The 16,380-nt window shown below is 39.8% G+C and overlaps 1 long non-coding RNA gene across 1 annotated transcript in view; it reads left to right on the forward strand.

Annotated features, from left to right (window-relative positions):
* The first annotated feature begins 13,188 nt into the window (after window positions 1-13,188).
* The window catches only part of LOC142381833 (uncharacterized), a 33,032-nt gene continuing 29,840 nt past the window's right edge, over window positions 13,189-16,380 (forward strand). The window contains exon 1 of the long non-coding RNA XR_012769903.1: window positions 13,189-13,204. This is a non-coding gene — a long non-coding RNA (uncharacterized LOC142381833). The remainder of the gene's footprint in view (window positions 13,205-16,380) is intronic.

Raw genomic sequence — 16,380 nt, forward strand, 5'->3', positions numbered from 1 at the left:
CGAAAAGTATGGCACCACAACCAACCTGACCAGGGAGGAACGTTACAGACCAGTTATGGAGGGCATTAATCAGGGAAGCAACAAAGAGAACAGCATCCCCACAGTGAAGCATGGTGGTGGCAGCATCATGCTGGGGGATTGTTTTTCATCTGGCTATTGGTCAGCGTTGGGGGATTGATGGATGGTGCTAAATACAGAGAAGAAACAAGAGGACAAGTCTTCCAGAGACCTGAGACTGGGACGGGGGTTCACCTTCCAGCAGGAGGTGGCCCTCAGCATGCTGCTACAGCAGCACTCCAACAGTTTAAAAGGAAACGTTTAAATGTGTCGGAATGACCCATCAAAGCCCAGACCTCAATCCACCTGTTATATGACTAAAAGGCTGCTGAACACCAGCAGAACCCAACACGAATGCAGTTTCTATACATTTTGTTTTCAATTCTTTATACGATTTATTCTCGCTTCATGTCACTTAATCAGTTTGGACAATTTCAGATTTTTTGGGGGGGTTTTAACCCCCCACCACCAAAAAAATCGAATTAAATACAGTTACATTACAGGTTGTAGTGCAAAAAAATAGGAAGAACTTTTCCTCTGTATGGTTTTTATAGGTATAAGTTCCATATTTAGATGTTTCTATTCTCAGTGTAAATGTGTTTAATTTAGCATCATTCACTTTGTGTTGCTGTCATTACAGTGTCTGAGCTCAACATTGTTCTGTTGGGAAACAGCTGCTCTGAGAGGGAAAAGGTGACAGACTTCATAAAGAGTGCATCTGACGGGCAACGTGAGCGTGACGTCAGAGGTTGTCGGAGATTTGATTTCCAAGTGAAGGGGGAAGAAATATTTGCCATCAACCCCCCAAATCTGACATCAAATCTGAGTCCTGACATCTCCCAAAAGGAAATAGAAGAACATGTAGAAACCAGTCTGAGTCTCAGTGAGCCTGGACCCCACGTGTTGCTGCTGGTTCTGCAGCCTGAAGACCTCACAGAGGATCAGAAAGAGAAGCTCTGCGGAATCCTTAAACTCTTCGGCGATCCACCATTTGATCATTCGCTGGTACTGATATCAACACCAAGAGAAGAGAAGCCAGGATTCATGGAAGAGTACAGGCAGCGTCCGGCCCTAAAGGACATGATCAAAATGTGTAGCTACAGATATTTGTGGTTTAAAAACCTTGAAGTGCCAGAGCTGTTGGCACGAATAGGTCAGATTGTAAAAGAGAACAGAGGAGAGCATCTGAAACGTTAAGGATCTGTCTTCTGGTTTCAGTAAAACATCTCATCTTTACAGCCGATGAGAAGAAGAATTCTAATTCTTAGAATTTAACAATAATTCTGCTGAAAAGAGGAGATTCACGAGAACAGGCTGAGCTTCTGGTTTAAGAAAACACTTGTTTTATAACTTTGATTAATGCATCTATTTAATTTTCAGAAAACATATATTTACTTTGAGGTTTACTGTCATTTTTCGTATTTTTTTGTGACATAATGTCACTTTTTTAATTTAGTGAATGTATTTCCATCATGCTTTAATCATGTAAACAAACAAATACAATTTATTATGATTTTTCCTAAATGTAAATTTGAGTTATTAGTTGGACAGTAAATAAAGTTACAGCTACTTCTAAACTAATCAAAGAAAAAGTTGCTGCATTTTTTATTAGTGATAATAACAATAACAGTTTATTAGTTATACGTTTTAATGAGGTAAATGAACATTTACAGATGATAATTTGACATCTCTTGATGATCTTGACATACCACACAAAGGTTAAAATAAGCAAAGTCAGTCCGGAACATTGAATCAACTTAACATCAAACACTAATAAAAGTGTCTGTGATGAGGCGTAGAAACATCGATATCTGACCAAGAAGCACAGAGATGGAGTGCAGTGCAAGGTTTAAAAAACCAGAAGCTGCTCTGGATTCAGCCGGATGAACAGAGAATCTTCAAAGCGCTCACCCTCTTTGTCTGCCACAGGTCATGAAATGTGCAGGTGAGTAGAGTGAGACCACTCCTCCTGTGTCAGTTAAAGACAGGAACACGACCAGCTGTGCTGCCCCAACACATGAACACACAGAAACACCCACTGTGACTCCTACAGAGTGAAAGAGAAACAGTTTGTGAGGTGAAAAATGTCATATTTTCACATGTTTGGGTTGATTTACTCGTAACTAATTGTGTATTTGATGAAAAGTTTGCTTCACATCAGCACAAAGTACAGCCTTTAAAAGCTCCATCAACACCTCTGATGGAAAAACATCATTAAAGTAGAGCAGCTGGACACAGAGAGAACAAGCTCAGCTGAAAGCTTGTTCCTCCTCACATCCACCGAACCGTCCCTGCTGTGTCCAGCAGGGGGCGCTCAGCATCAGCTGAAGTGCGTTTCCGCTTTCTAATCCTGCAGTTTTACACTTATCTTGGATTTATGATACTTTTGGTGCATTGGAGTGGTCAAAGTAAGTTTATTAATCCCAGACAAAACATCTTTTTGATGTAATGTCCATGATCTGAGAACTGCTCACTCCATTTGATCTGTTTAAAAGTTTAAATATTAAGTTCACTGATCATAAAAAGGTAAGAAAATGAATGTTTGACAGATGATTTAAAATAGAAACTATTGAACACTGAAGTGATGCTCATTTATGTACATTTATACACAATATATTATTATTTTAACCAGATGTTTGCTGTTTCATTCTGTTATTGCTGTTGATATTCTTCATATTGTTGCCACACAAACTGTGGAAGGACACTGGGTTCTGTTCTCCTGCCAGGTGCCATGTTGGACTGATGGAGCTCTTTCTTTTTGTGGCAGAACACAGTTTCCTCCTCAAATACAGGGCTGATCAGACTATATTAAAAAAAGGGACATAAAAACACCCCCATAAAACCTGACATTATCAAGCTGTTTATTATGAGCCGCTTCTGTCTCTGCTTTCTCCTGCCGAGTTAAATATATGAACACATTAAAGCAAAAAAAGGTGTCAACAGAAGTCACAATCTCTTCCACATGAACTGTAATGAAGGAAGATTAAGGAAGCATGCAAAAACCAGACAGATACAGTTAGTTTATCCTGGTGCCAAATGAGGAGCAGATCCAGCAGAAAGAGTTTTAAAAGTTTAGCTTCAGAATCCAGAACAAACTGAAGACTTTCAGTCGAAGAAGGAAGAAACCAGAAAATATATATTTTAAATTAAAGTCTTCAGTGTGGCCGTTCGTGTTTCAATAAAACGAAATGATAGAAAAAGTAGGATCATATCAAGATGAAAAGGTGGCTTCTTCTCTGTGATGGTGGCTCCACAGCGCCCCCTGCAGGTAGGGAGGCCGCATGAAAATCTTAGATATTAAATCTGCTTTCGATTTCGTCCGTGGCGCATTTAGGACTGAGTTGGTGAGTAAAATCTCTCAAACTAAATATAGAAAGACATATAAAGTTATTCTGCTGTAACAGCCGTGTTCTGAGTGTGTGAAGTGAAACGGATGATGAATCCTAACTGATGGACTGAACTGAAAAGCTTCAGAATAGTTTAAACATTCAGGCCTATTTGCTCCGGCTGCTTTTCTTGAGGCCTTCATAGTCCTGCTGCACTGAAAAAAAGAGATTTTCTCAACCAGCTTAAATTAATTTTTTCAATTGGTGACGGGTAATCGAAGTGAATTCATTACGATTGTTTACTCGACTAGTTGAAGTCAGACTTACTCAAATAATTTAATTCTTTAAAAAAACAAAAAAAACAATTTGAATAACTGAGGCTCAATTTTATTGAAAGACAGCTTAAAACTTTAAAGTTATTACAAATTAAATATTTGCTGTAACTATAAGTAAGTGAATAGTCGCCCCACATTTAACCGTATAAATGCAATCAATAAGTACATTGAGTTAGTTTCTGATCACTCTCACACACAATGTTCCTTTTCTCTTTAAGTGGGGTTATGTTTGTCTCTTCACTTGTGAGTCACAAACAAGGCTCGGTGGGTTTCAGCTTCTTTTATTTAACACCTCGGACAGATCCCATTAAATTATATTCCCTGACTAGCAGTTCTCTCTGCTTATATCCATTCCTTGTGTCCCACTGCCTCCAGGCATCATGGGTAATGTAGTTCCTAGACAATAACAACAGGGGTTGAGAGTTCTGGGAGAATTCCTGATAAGAAAAGCCAGAAGTAGGAGTTGTTCATGCTTCTGGTACGAAACAGTTCAAAGCTCATAATTAAGCGTAATGTGGAAGTTTACGTTCACCTTCAGCATGTAACTATATTTTCTGATCCACAAAGTGCTGCTAAACCACGTTGCTGCCCAGATTCTGTTACACAGGCCGTCTGTTGCCAGAATGATGCTGAGTAACTATAAAGGTTATGGAGTTCAAACTGCTCTGACATTTCAGGTGGGAATGGTTTCAGATTGTGTGAAATGTGATTTTGTCCTGGCTGCGTTCCAGAAGCCGTCAGGTTTGGCTCGGCTCGCTGTCAGAAATCCTGAGGAGAGCGAGTAGCTCTAAATGAAGAGCTTTAGATTCTTTAACAAAGAAAGTCTCGTCTGCAGTTGATGCTCAAACATAGTGGCAGCTGAACTGCAACCTGTAGTGTGGACCTGTGAATCTGGAGAAGAGTGGGGTCATCACGGCGCCATGATGTCAGACGTAGGACAGTAAAGCCATGTTAGACTGAAGTGTTGAACTCTGAAAGTACAAAACTAACTTCAGGTGATAAACTGTGATTTTCATGTTAGCTGGATGCACAACAGTTAGTTGTTATCTCTAAACCAAAAAACAAAGTGAGATTCATGTAAAAAGCTGCTTCACATCCACTGCAGCCTGAATCCTCTTTTCATAGTGAGCAGCTTATAGTTCTGCTCACATCTTTTATATGTTCTCTCTGAACTCTGAGCAGGACTCAGGCCGCTCCTTTAGTGAATGTTTAAGCCATTTATCCACCACTCTTTACCTCCTGCATGGACTTTGTTACTCTGCTGTACTCACCTGATCTGGCCAACATGTCTTGTTACAGCACAAACTTTATTTGGCCTTGAGACAAAGCCAAGAGCAAATAAATAAATAATGCACTCACAGTTTGCCATAAAAAAGACTTTCCTTTGGAAGCAGCTGGCATCACTCTGCCCTGGACACATGGTTGCTTATAACATTAAAGGAGAGTTTCATGTTTTATTAAGTAAACATTTTGATTAGTCACAGCTGGAAAGTGACAGATGAAATTCATAACAATTTTTACCAAGTGTCACATTGAAAGTGGTTCATTTTACCGTCATTAACAGATGTTCAGAATCAGGCAGCCGCCATTTCATACCACAGCCAAACTACCGGAAGAGGACTCAGAAGACTTAGATAACGAGTTAATTATTGATGTTATTAACCCTCTGAACAGTAAAGATCTCAAACGTCTTCACTTGGATTCCACAGCCTGAACAGGATTAGTGTTATCAGGTAGTTTCAGGACGTCTTTATCCGATAAAGTTTATCCATCAGTTCAGGCCTTTCACTGACAAAAAGCCTGAGCGATCAGATATCACTGCGTTAAACATTCTGTCATATTAATATTATTATTACTGTGACCAACAACTGCTGTTTGGGACATTTAACAAAGACCAGACTTTTAAACACTGAGCTGTTTAAATATAATATACATCATGGCTGATTGTTCATATTGTTCAATGAAGTTGTACTGTACCCCTATTTCTGAGAGTGTATCGCACAAGCCAGGAGTTGGAGCTTTGCAGTTGTTGTTGAGTTTCAGTCCCCTAAATTGCTTTTATTGACATCCATCACAGCAGCAGGAGACATCTGACCACCCTGAGGTCTTATTTTCCTGTGACAGAGAACCTAAAGGGAGTCACAAAGACCACAAGAACACCTGCAACAGAAGGTGTGTCCCAGCTGGAGTCAGTGTGAAAATACATGAAGAGGCAGAAAGATCTGAGACAGCCTTCATGCACAGGAGAATTTGGACAGTTTCTTTCTGCTATCCATCTAGTTTATTCAATCTTTTAAAGTTGATGATTATAAAAATCATTGATATATTTTATATTGAACCCATGTTTGATAATAATCAGAGACCATTTTATCAGAGGATGATACCAGAGAGCTCCCTGGTTATTTATTTACTCATCCTTTCTTCTTCTGTGAGGACTCTGACTGCTGTGGTGGTTCTTCAAAAGAAGAAAAACGAGGTGGAAAAATAAATCCAAAAGACCAAACTGTAAATAACCACACGCCCACCCCGGTGCATGCTGGTCCTATACCTGCCTGAGAGCCCATAGCAGCAGATGGCACTCACAACTAAACCAGGAAACTGTGAACATTTTTCTCAGAACAAAGTTTCACCTGACTAACAAGACCTCATTTAACTGTAATAACACCCACTCAGAGTGTTGCATCACTTCTGATGCCCCTCTCATGGTACAACTCAAAGAGTCTTTGGGGTGGACGTCAGGTTTGCGTGCATGTTGGGTATTTATTGTTTTCTATTGTTAGAAAAGGCTGCAGCAGACAAATTGAACAACAGGTTAACATTTTATAACTCTGTGTTTCAGGTTTTTACTGCAGAGTGACACAATTGCAGATTCATCCTCTGGTGAGTTCAGTCAAACTTCAGAATGCTTTTACACTGAGGATGGAGGGGGTCCACCACCGCTGCTTGCTCTGGACGTCTGTTAGGTCTATAAGAGCTTTTAGGTGGTTCTGTTAAGATGGACCGCAGCAGTGTGTGAACTCAGCTTTCATTTTGATCTAATCTGTATGTGGCCGACACGTGCAAACGGATTGCAAATGGCAAAACAAATCCAACAGTAAAACGCTGCAAACTTCAATGCAGATGTCAGGTGGGACGTTGGTGACAGCCTGTTTGAGGCTTTTGGGTTCATTGGTACTAAGTGGTGACATTTCTTTGACGTTTGAGTGTTATGAAAAGTGCTATATAAAACTGATTCATTATTATTATCATTGCATCCTGAAAGGCAACAATAATTCCCAAGTGTTTCCACTGAAGCACACTATTTCATACAAAAAATAAGAAAAGGTAACACAATACACTTAAATTTAACACGAACCTAAACGAGAAGGATTTGCGCTTGACTCGCATTATTGTGAAACTTCAACGGTAGGCTACATCAAACAACAACAACAAAGACAGCAAAATTCGATTTTACGCCATTCTTTATTGAAGAACTGTTATGAACGTCTCAGCGCAGTTTTCTCTAAAACAAAAGTGGAGCAGCCACTAACAAGTAGCCTACTCAATAGTTCACCTGACTACTATAGCTTCCTGCAAAATAAAAACTCAAAATAAAAAAGGATACATATACTGGTCGACTGTATTTAGCCTATGTCAGCTGTTTAGAAGCGCTGTGGAGAAAGAGAATGGAATCCACGGTGTCTGGATTTAGCCTATTTCTGCGCGCTTCCAACACGCGACCTGCCGAACTGAACGCACAGCAGACCCACGGCATGAATGTCGTAGTCTGCAATGGTGTCATCGGACAGGACGACTTGTCCAAATTTATGCCACACCTTGCTCTTTTGGTCGCCATTTCGCACAACCTTTGCATCGCCTTTTTTTTTTATCTCTTATCAAGCCATTCATCCGAGTCCTCCTAGAAGTTTGGCGGTGTAGACAAAAACTACGGATAGCTGTTGGGATAAACTGTTCCAAACGAGCTGAAAAGCTCTTGAACTACCGTTTTAAAAGGTAACATTTTACAGAATATAAAGTATAGAATAAAATGTGAGGTGGACACCCAGGTTATGTAATTTAGACGACAACTGCATGAGTGAGAGCTTTGAATGCAATGACTTTGTGACAGCGGGATGTATGCAATTGATAAGTTCTGTAACTCAAAATTGCGATAAAAGACTCTTCAATGGAAAAGTTTTCTGTTTTTCTTGTTTTTAAATTCAGACATTCAAAATACACATTTTAGAGCTTTAATCATAATACTGTGAAACCGTGATATTTTTGCCTAAAGTTATCATACCGAAAGAATCTCATGCCTAGTTTCTAAGTCTTTGTTTTGTTCGGAAATCCAGTGTTGTGTAGATGGTCGACACAAAGCACATTTTATTCAAATATTTTCAGTTCTCTGAACAGTGATCAAGCTGCAACTTGATCAGAGTTTACAGATTCTCTTCAGTCCACCTTAAAGAAAGAGAGAGTTTAATTTCAGCTTGTTTATGGTGTGTTGTTTTTAATATGAAATATTCACTTTGTTTCTTCTTCTTTTCTCTCCATTTATGTGTGTCGGACCATGATGAACAAATACCTCCTGCAGATATGGGTGAGTAACTGTTTTGTTCTCCAGGTGTAACCAGCCCCTTAACTGATATAAAATGGAATATGTTTCAGTCTTCACCATCTTGAATAGGAGACATGATTTGGGTTATTGATCTATGGAGGAATGTTTGATTGATAACAGAGTAGTTTTTATGGAACTTGATATCCATAAGTGCTAATCATTTTCCACAGCAGCTGGTCCCAAAAACAGATGTTGCCTCCTTGTAATCCTCTATTGTAAAATATTTGCTGCATACAGAAGTTAAAGTGAACTGACTCAGATCTTCTTTTTACTTGGTGTGAGAGACAAAGTCCTGCTTTTTTCTTAATCCTTTAAAGTTCAGCAGTCAGTTATCAGGTCTGAAGTCCATCATGCTTTCCAGTTTAATTCAGTCCACCTTGAAGCATCTGGGACTGGTTGTTAGTCTAACTCAGTGGTCCCCAAACTTTTTCTAAAGAGGGCCGGCTCGCTCTGCATGGCTCTTTGAGAGGGCCGGAGGCCGGAGATTTTCCGTGTAAATTACAGTAAATATGCCTACTGTATGCAGCAGATCTATCTTAGCTGAATTTTAGCCCATTCAGTGTGGGCTGTTGTTATTATTTCTGTTAGGCTGCTATCATGTTAAAATGATATAACACAGTTTTAAATGGAAATAGCTGAAATCACAAAATAAGAATAATTAACATGAATAATTTTAGATAAAAGCCTGTTTAAACATTTTTAAAAATCATATTTTATTCCAATATTTGTGAACTCACACAATTCGATTTGGGATAAAAACTTCCAAGAATGAACAACAATTAAGAACATTTTAATGCCATATAAAACCATGGCTTAGAATCGTTTTGTTTTGACAATTGAAAGTTACAATCTTCTTTCACATTGTTAATCAATAAATCAATAGGCCAACATATTGCAAAACGAATTTTGCAAATAATTAGTCTAATTTACTATTACTCAGCTTATTTAAGAACACAACGCATTCAAACATTTTGCAAAATATGTTTTAATAAAATAATTTTTAAAAAAAGCTTTTATTTTTACACACAATACTGAATTGAGAGCAGTGTGAACGTTATGTTATGATGACTGCATAGGATTCTAAATACGGTGACCATAAGAGGACAAAAATGTGTTTATGTTATTACATTTGCAGCATTCGATAAATCGGCCAGAGTCCGTCTCTGAAAAAGGCTGCACAACAGCGCCAAAACCTACCAGTGGCCAACAAAGGAATTACACATGTACTCGCCATAGAGAATAAACAGGAAGAAATGAGATTAATGGTGTTAAAGTCCGGTGTGGGAGGGATGGAATACATTACGGACACATTTTGGAGGGCCAAAAAAATATGATGAGGCGGGCCGTAGTTTGGGGACCATTGGTCTAACTTAAAGAGGACATGAAACAAATCCCCTTTTTCTGTGCTTGAGAGCACATGTTTGGGTGTCTGAAGTCACTACAAGTCAAGAAGTAAGAAAATACAACCCTGTCACTTTGTTTTGGGCCCATAGATGTGAAAATGTGTCATTCAGTGTGTGGTTGAGATTTGAGTAGTGATGCTCCGATCGATCGGCTGCCGATCATGATCGGCCGATAATGCCCAAAAATAGCCTGATCGGTGATCGGAAAAATATGCAGATCAAAAAAATGATCACGCGACGTAAATTACTGGTGACCACTTTCTAATGTGGTACGTGACGTGCAGTGTTGTGCGTGAACGAGTTCAAAAGAACGCGTTCATTGAACACGCTCATTTTTTCGTGAACGTTGAACTGAACACATTTTTTAATAAAGAACTTGAACGTGAATTAGTTCACATTATGTGTCATGAACGGCAGACATCACTGTAAATGAACGTTGGAATTTGTTTTCCATTGAAAACTGAGTGACATCTGTTTTCTCTTTTGAAACGCAACGAGAGAAAGTTCCTCCCTCCTGTATTCTCGCTGGTGCCGCTTAAATCATGTATCACCAGACAGAAATGGTTTTGATTGTGTGCGCAATGCATTGCGGGCAACGTAGTGTCCGGCTGAGAATAGTTGAATAACATACTGGCTTCCACGACGTTACCCGTGATGAATTACAGCAGAGCGGGGTAGGCATAGCAACGCGGCGTAGCAGGCAACGACGAGAGCGCGGAGGGCTGGAGGAGCGAGCGAGAGAGAGAGAGAGAGAGTGAGAGAGAGAGAGAGAGAGAAAGCGCGCTGCAATTAAAAAAAAAAGGCTAGTGGAAGTGATGGCACGGAGACAGACACCGATTCTCCTTATGAACATTTAAAACAATTTTACACTCTTGCAAACCAAGACCCCGACGGCATTTCATATTATATATTCTTTTTTTAATTAAATGCTGGTAGATTTCATTGCACTAAGTATAGAACTGGTCTACCTTGTCTGTACTGCTGTAAGTTTCATCACCTGGTAAGAAACCCACAATTACAGTGTCATGAGCAAATGTCTACAATGAGCAGTTTCAAAGAAAGTATAGTGATTTCTAGCTCGTAGTGTGAAAAAAAGTATTTATTTGAATATCTCACGAAAAAAGTTAAATGAACTGAACTTTGAACTAGTTCAGAATTAAAATTGTGAACTTTGAACATGAACTGTTCACTTTGAACATGTATGAACTGAACTTGAACTAGTTCAGAAAAGCTGTGAACTGGCACAACACTGGTGACGTGTACAGAACCGAACAGGCAAAACCTCTACAGTGCATCTCGACAACATGACCTCTCCTGTCTGGAATTTCTTCAAAGTGTGTCAGAAAGATGTGAAACTTACTGCGGTCACGCCATCTGCGCTTCGGAGAGGCACGGTCGCGCTAGCTACACTTGAAAATCTAGTGCCCGTTTACATCGCGTTGTACGGTAAAGCGTGTGAGCGGATTTATGGTGCATTCAAGTGCACCCCGTAAACTCAGAAATCTATATCGAAGTTGATTTTTCATTTGTTGGAATACATACACCTGTCATTACTTGTTTTTTTTTTTTTACTACATTCTTTTTAATGATTAAAACAAAATGATAGAACAAAATTATTGAAGCATATTCTGAATCAAACTAATTTCTGCATAGTCAGATTTGACAACTTAATTTAGAACCAAATCAAAATGTTCTCTGCCGACTCCACCAGATTCTTGTTCTACATGTCCCCAGCTACCTCTGTGGTGATTTTCAAGTCATTTCACTGCATCATTGTTTAATAATCTGATGCTGAAATCATACCCAATGGATGATGTATATGGGCAGATTAAAATATTAATAGAAAATAAAAAAAAACAATTGTTTTCTGCAAACTCCACCAGATTCTTGTTCTACATGTCCCCAGCTACCTCTGGTGGTTTAATTTCTATAAATGATGCACTCTCTGCTAGATGAAAGGCATGGAAATGTCAGATTCCTTCCATGATCGGCAATCGGGCAGATCATGATTTTGGTGATCAGTGATCGGTCCAAAAAATGCTGATCGGAGCATCACTAGATTTGAGGGTAAAGTTAGGTCACTTTCCAAGAGGTGACTTTGTTCTTCTTAAAGATTGTATATTATGATCCAGGATATTAAAGGTCAGCAGTGGATAAGTTTCATGTCTTTAAAGGGGAACTCCGGGGCATTTGAAGCGCATTTCCATTGCTAGAGGTTGTCAAATACTGACAGTAGGACACAGACCGGTGCAAATCTGCGCTCCCTGTGTGAAGATAGCGCTGTTTGCGCAGCCTGTCATCCGAGGCTAATACGTGGTGGCTAAGGGGCAAGCTCTAACCCTTCCACGTAAAACAACAACTTGCACATTGCAGAAACGTCACACCACTTTATAAACCATCCGACAATAAAGTCACAAGCCTTACCATCAAAACCATATGCATGGTTCTCACATTACTGGCATGGGGACGTTACAAAACAACTTTATAAACAGCATGTAAGTCACCGGTTAGTTGTAGGCTCGCGCATGTGAAAGCCCAAAAGAGTCGATGGACGATACTCCCATATACAAAACAATTATCTTCTCTAGAAAAACTGCGTTCAAGTATTTAAAACATTACAACAATATTACTGGGCATGTATTGTTGTAATGTTTTAAATACTTGAACGCAGTTTTTCTAGAGAAGATAATTGTTTTGTATATGGGAGTATCGTCCATCGACTCTTTTGGGCTTTCACATGCGCGAGCCTACAACTAACCGGTGAGTTACATGCTGTTTATAAAGTTGTTTTGTAACGTCCCCATGCCAGTAATGTGAGAACCATGCATATGGTTTTGATGGTAAGGCTTGTGACTTTATTGTCGGATGGTTTATAAAGTGGTGTGACGTTTCTGCAGTGTGCAAGTTGTTGTTTTACGTGGAAGGGTTAGCGCTTGCCCCTTAGCCACCACGTATTAGCCTCGGATGACAGGCTGCGCAAACAGCGCGATCTCCACACAGGGAGCGCAGATTTGCACCGGTCTGTGTCCTACTATCAGTATTTGACAACCTCTAGCAATGGAAATGCGCTTCAAATGCCCCGGAGTTCCCCTTTAACAGCTGAAGGATTCCTTTAGTCGGCCTTTTAGCTGTTACTGATTCAGTTCAAAGTCATCCTGGCAGCAGTTTCATTTCCCGTCACCTCTCAGCAAATTGAACTGGAACAACTGGGAAAACTTCCCTGAACAGACAGAATAACAGTGTTGTAGATGGTCGACACAAAGCACATTTTATTCAAATATTTTCAGTTCTCTGAACAGTGATCAAGCTGCAACTTGATTAGAGTTTACAGATTCTCTTCAGTCCACCTTAAAGAAGGAGAGAGTTTAATTCCAGCTTGTTTATGGTGTGTTGTTTTTAATATGAAATATTCACTTTGTTTCTTCTTCTTTTCTCTCCATTTATGTGTGTCGGACCATGATGAACAAATAGGTAATTCAGGTTCTGGTGAGTAACTTGTTTGTTCTCCAGGTGTAACCAGCCCCTTAACTGATATAAAATGGAATATGTTTCAGTCTTCACCATCTTGAATAGGAGACATGATTTGGGTTATTGATCTATGGAGGAATGTTTGATTGATAACAGAGTAGTTATTATGGAACTTGATATCCATAAGTGCTAATCATTTTCCACAGCAGCTGGTCCCAAAAACAGATGTTGCCTCCTTGTAATCCTCTATTGTAAAATATTTGCTGCATACAGAAGTTAAAGTGAACTGACTCAGATCTTCTTTTTACTTGGTGTGAGAGACAAAGTCCTGCTTTTTTCTGAATCCTTTAAAGTTCAGCCGTCAGTTATCAGGTCTGAAGTCCATCATGCTTTCCAGTTTAATTCAGTCCACCTTGAAGCATCTGTGACTGGTTGTTAGTTTAACTCAGTGGTCCCCAAACTTTTTCTAAAGAGGGCCGGCTCGCTCTGCATGGCTCTTTGAGAGGGCCGGAGGCCGGAGATTTTCCATGTAAATTACAGTAAATATGCCTACTGTATGCAGCAGATCTATCTTAGCTGAATTTTAGCCCATTCAATGTGGGCTGTTGTTATTATTTCTGTTAGGCTGCTTTCATGTTAAAATGATACAACACAGTGTTAAATTGAAATAGCTGAAATCACAAAATAGAGACTATGTCTCTCGGCTGGCCTGGGAACGCCTCGGGGTCCCCCCAGAAGAGCTGGAGGAAGTGGCCGGGGACAGGGACGTCTGGGTCTCTTTGCTCAAGCTGCTGCCCCCGCGACCCGATCCCCGGACCAGCGGAAGATAATGGATGGATGGATGGACAAAATAAGAATAATAACTTTAGATAAAAGCCTGTGTAACCAACCTGCTCATCAGCATTGTATGGCGTTAAGCTATTAACGGTCTAGAGATGATTATTCACTTTACCAGAGGCCTGGGGTAAACAGTAGAAATGTTTACTGATGACTGCTGTGCGTTCTAAGGTTGTGCTCTCGAGCCCCCACTCTGAATTACACCTCAGAGATTCATTTAAAGCTATGGTAGGTAATCCTAGAGAGCTAGCAAGAGAGCTAGCAAGATTCGAAAGTGTCCCCTCCTCTAAGCTCCACCCCCCCCTCCCCATTCCGTCAGTGCTTCATCCAAAGCCGGTAGAACCGCATGCGCACATGGAGCAGGGAGCCGACAGAGGGGGGCGTAGGCAGAAAGCAGAGGCATCTGATTGGTTTTTGTAGGCGCTCCAATCCGAGATCAGCGGGACGCTGATCTCGGATTGGTCAGCTTTTTCTCAGTCCTGCAGCTGCCACAGAGGTCTGATTATTTTCGTCCCTTTTTCTAAATACATCTTGTATAGATTTCTCTCAGGACAGACGGACCATTTCACCCAGTATTACAAAATGTGTTTCTGAACAGGATTACCAACCATGCCTTTAACACACACTGCTCATATTTTAGCTGATAAATCACACATAAATAAAACAGAGTGAAACATTACATAAGTTATATTAAACTGATAATCATTTATTTGAGCCTATAGTTGAAAATGATAAGCCCAAACACAATGGCAAGAAATGCAGGACACTGACAAAACAATACACAAACAAGAAAAAGAAAAATACCCGGCCGGGGTTAAGCAAAGTTATTGTGGGTACCCTGATGGCGCGCGTTGGAGCTCATACCGTCTATTGACCTGAAGCGCTTACTCACAGAGAGCCGACATGTAATCCACACTCGTATCCACAAACGCAACATCCACACATGTCACCCGAGTACCGACTCCATGACCATCCAAGGTAACGGTTTTCTGACACGAAGAAGCCTCCTCTGTTGGTCTTAACCCCGCGATCCGGTCTTAACAGGCTAGCAGAGTCTCCGTTGTTGCCCGTTCGTTTGATAGCATTATCCAACTGTCAGTGTCCAACGGTAGAAAGTATCCAACTGTCAAACGGTGGAAAGTGAACTAAACTTCTCAAACGAAACATAACTCAAGAACTGAAACCAAACGGACACAGAAAGACAGTGTGTCGAACTGCTCTTTCTCCTAAAACGTCTGTAGTTGACATGTTGACTTAAAAATAACTCATTAAACTCTTTTCCAACTCCGTATCGTCCGATGTCTCTCCCGTTCACCTCTCCTCCGCACGCTTCTCCTTTCGTTTCCATGACAACCTCGTTACCCTGTCAACCGAACAGCAGGCCGTATAGGAAGCTATAATACTCCGTCAACAGAATAAAAGTTCATATGACAAGTTGTCTACAATGTTAGAAATACAATACATTACATTAGATGCTTATTAAAACTCTTGTTTAAAACATATATTAGCGCACCAAAACATATTAACACATACTTGGCTTTAGCCAATATTTCAGGTGTGTTACACCTGTTTAAGCATTTTTAAAAATCACATTTTATTCCAACATTGGTGAACTCACACAATTCTATTTAGCATAAAAAACTTCCAAGAATGAACAAAAATTAACAACATCTTAATGCCATATAAAACCATGGCTTAGAATTGTTTTGTTTTGACATTTGAAAGTTACACAACTTCTTTCACATTGTTAATCAATAAATCAATAGGCCTATATATTTCAAAACTTATGTTGCAAATAATGAGTCTAATTTTCTATTACTCAGCTTATTTAACAACACAACGCATTCAAACATTTTGCAATGTATGTTTTAATAAAATCTTTTAAAAAAAGCTTTTATTTTGACACACAATACTGAGGTGAGAGCAGTGTGAACGTTATGTTATGATGACTGCATAGGATTCTAAATACAGTGGCCATAAGAGGACAAAAATGCGTTGATGCTATTACATTTGCAGCATTCGATAAATCGGCCAGAGTCCGTCTCTGACAAAGGTTGTGCAACAGCGCCAAACCTATCAGTGGCCAACAAAGAAATTACACATGTACTCGCCATAGAGAATAAACAGATAGAAATGAGATTAACGGTGCTAAAGTCCGGTGCGGGAGGGATGGAATACATTACGGACACATTTTGGAGGGCCAAAAAAAATGATGTGGCGGGTCACTTTCCAAGAGGTGACTTTGTTCTTCTTAAAGACTGTATATCATGATCCAGGATATTAAAGGTCAGCAGTGGATAAGTTTCATGTCTTTAACAGCTGAAGGATTCCTTTAGTCGGCCTTTTAGCTGTTACTG

The sequence above is a fragment of the Odontesthes bonariensis genome, chromosome 6 (genome assembly GCF_027942865.1).
Source record: "Odontesthes bonariensis isolate fOdoBon6 chromosome 6, fOdoBon6.hap1, whole genome shotgun sequence".
In the NCBI taxonomy this organism is placed as follows: domain Eukaryota; kingdom Metazoa; phylum Chordata; class Actinopteri; order Atheriniformes; family Atherinopsidae; genus Odontesthes; species Odontesthes bonariensis.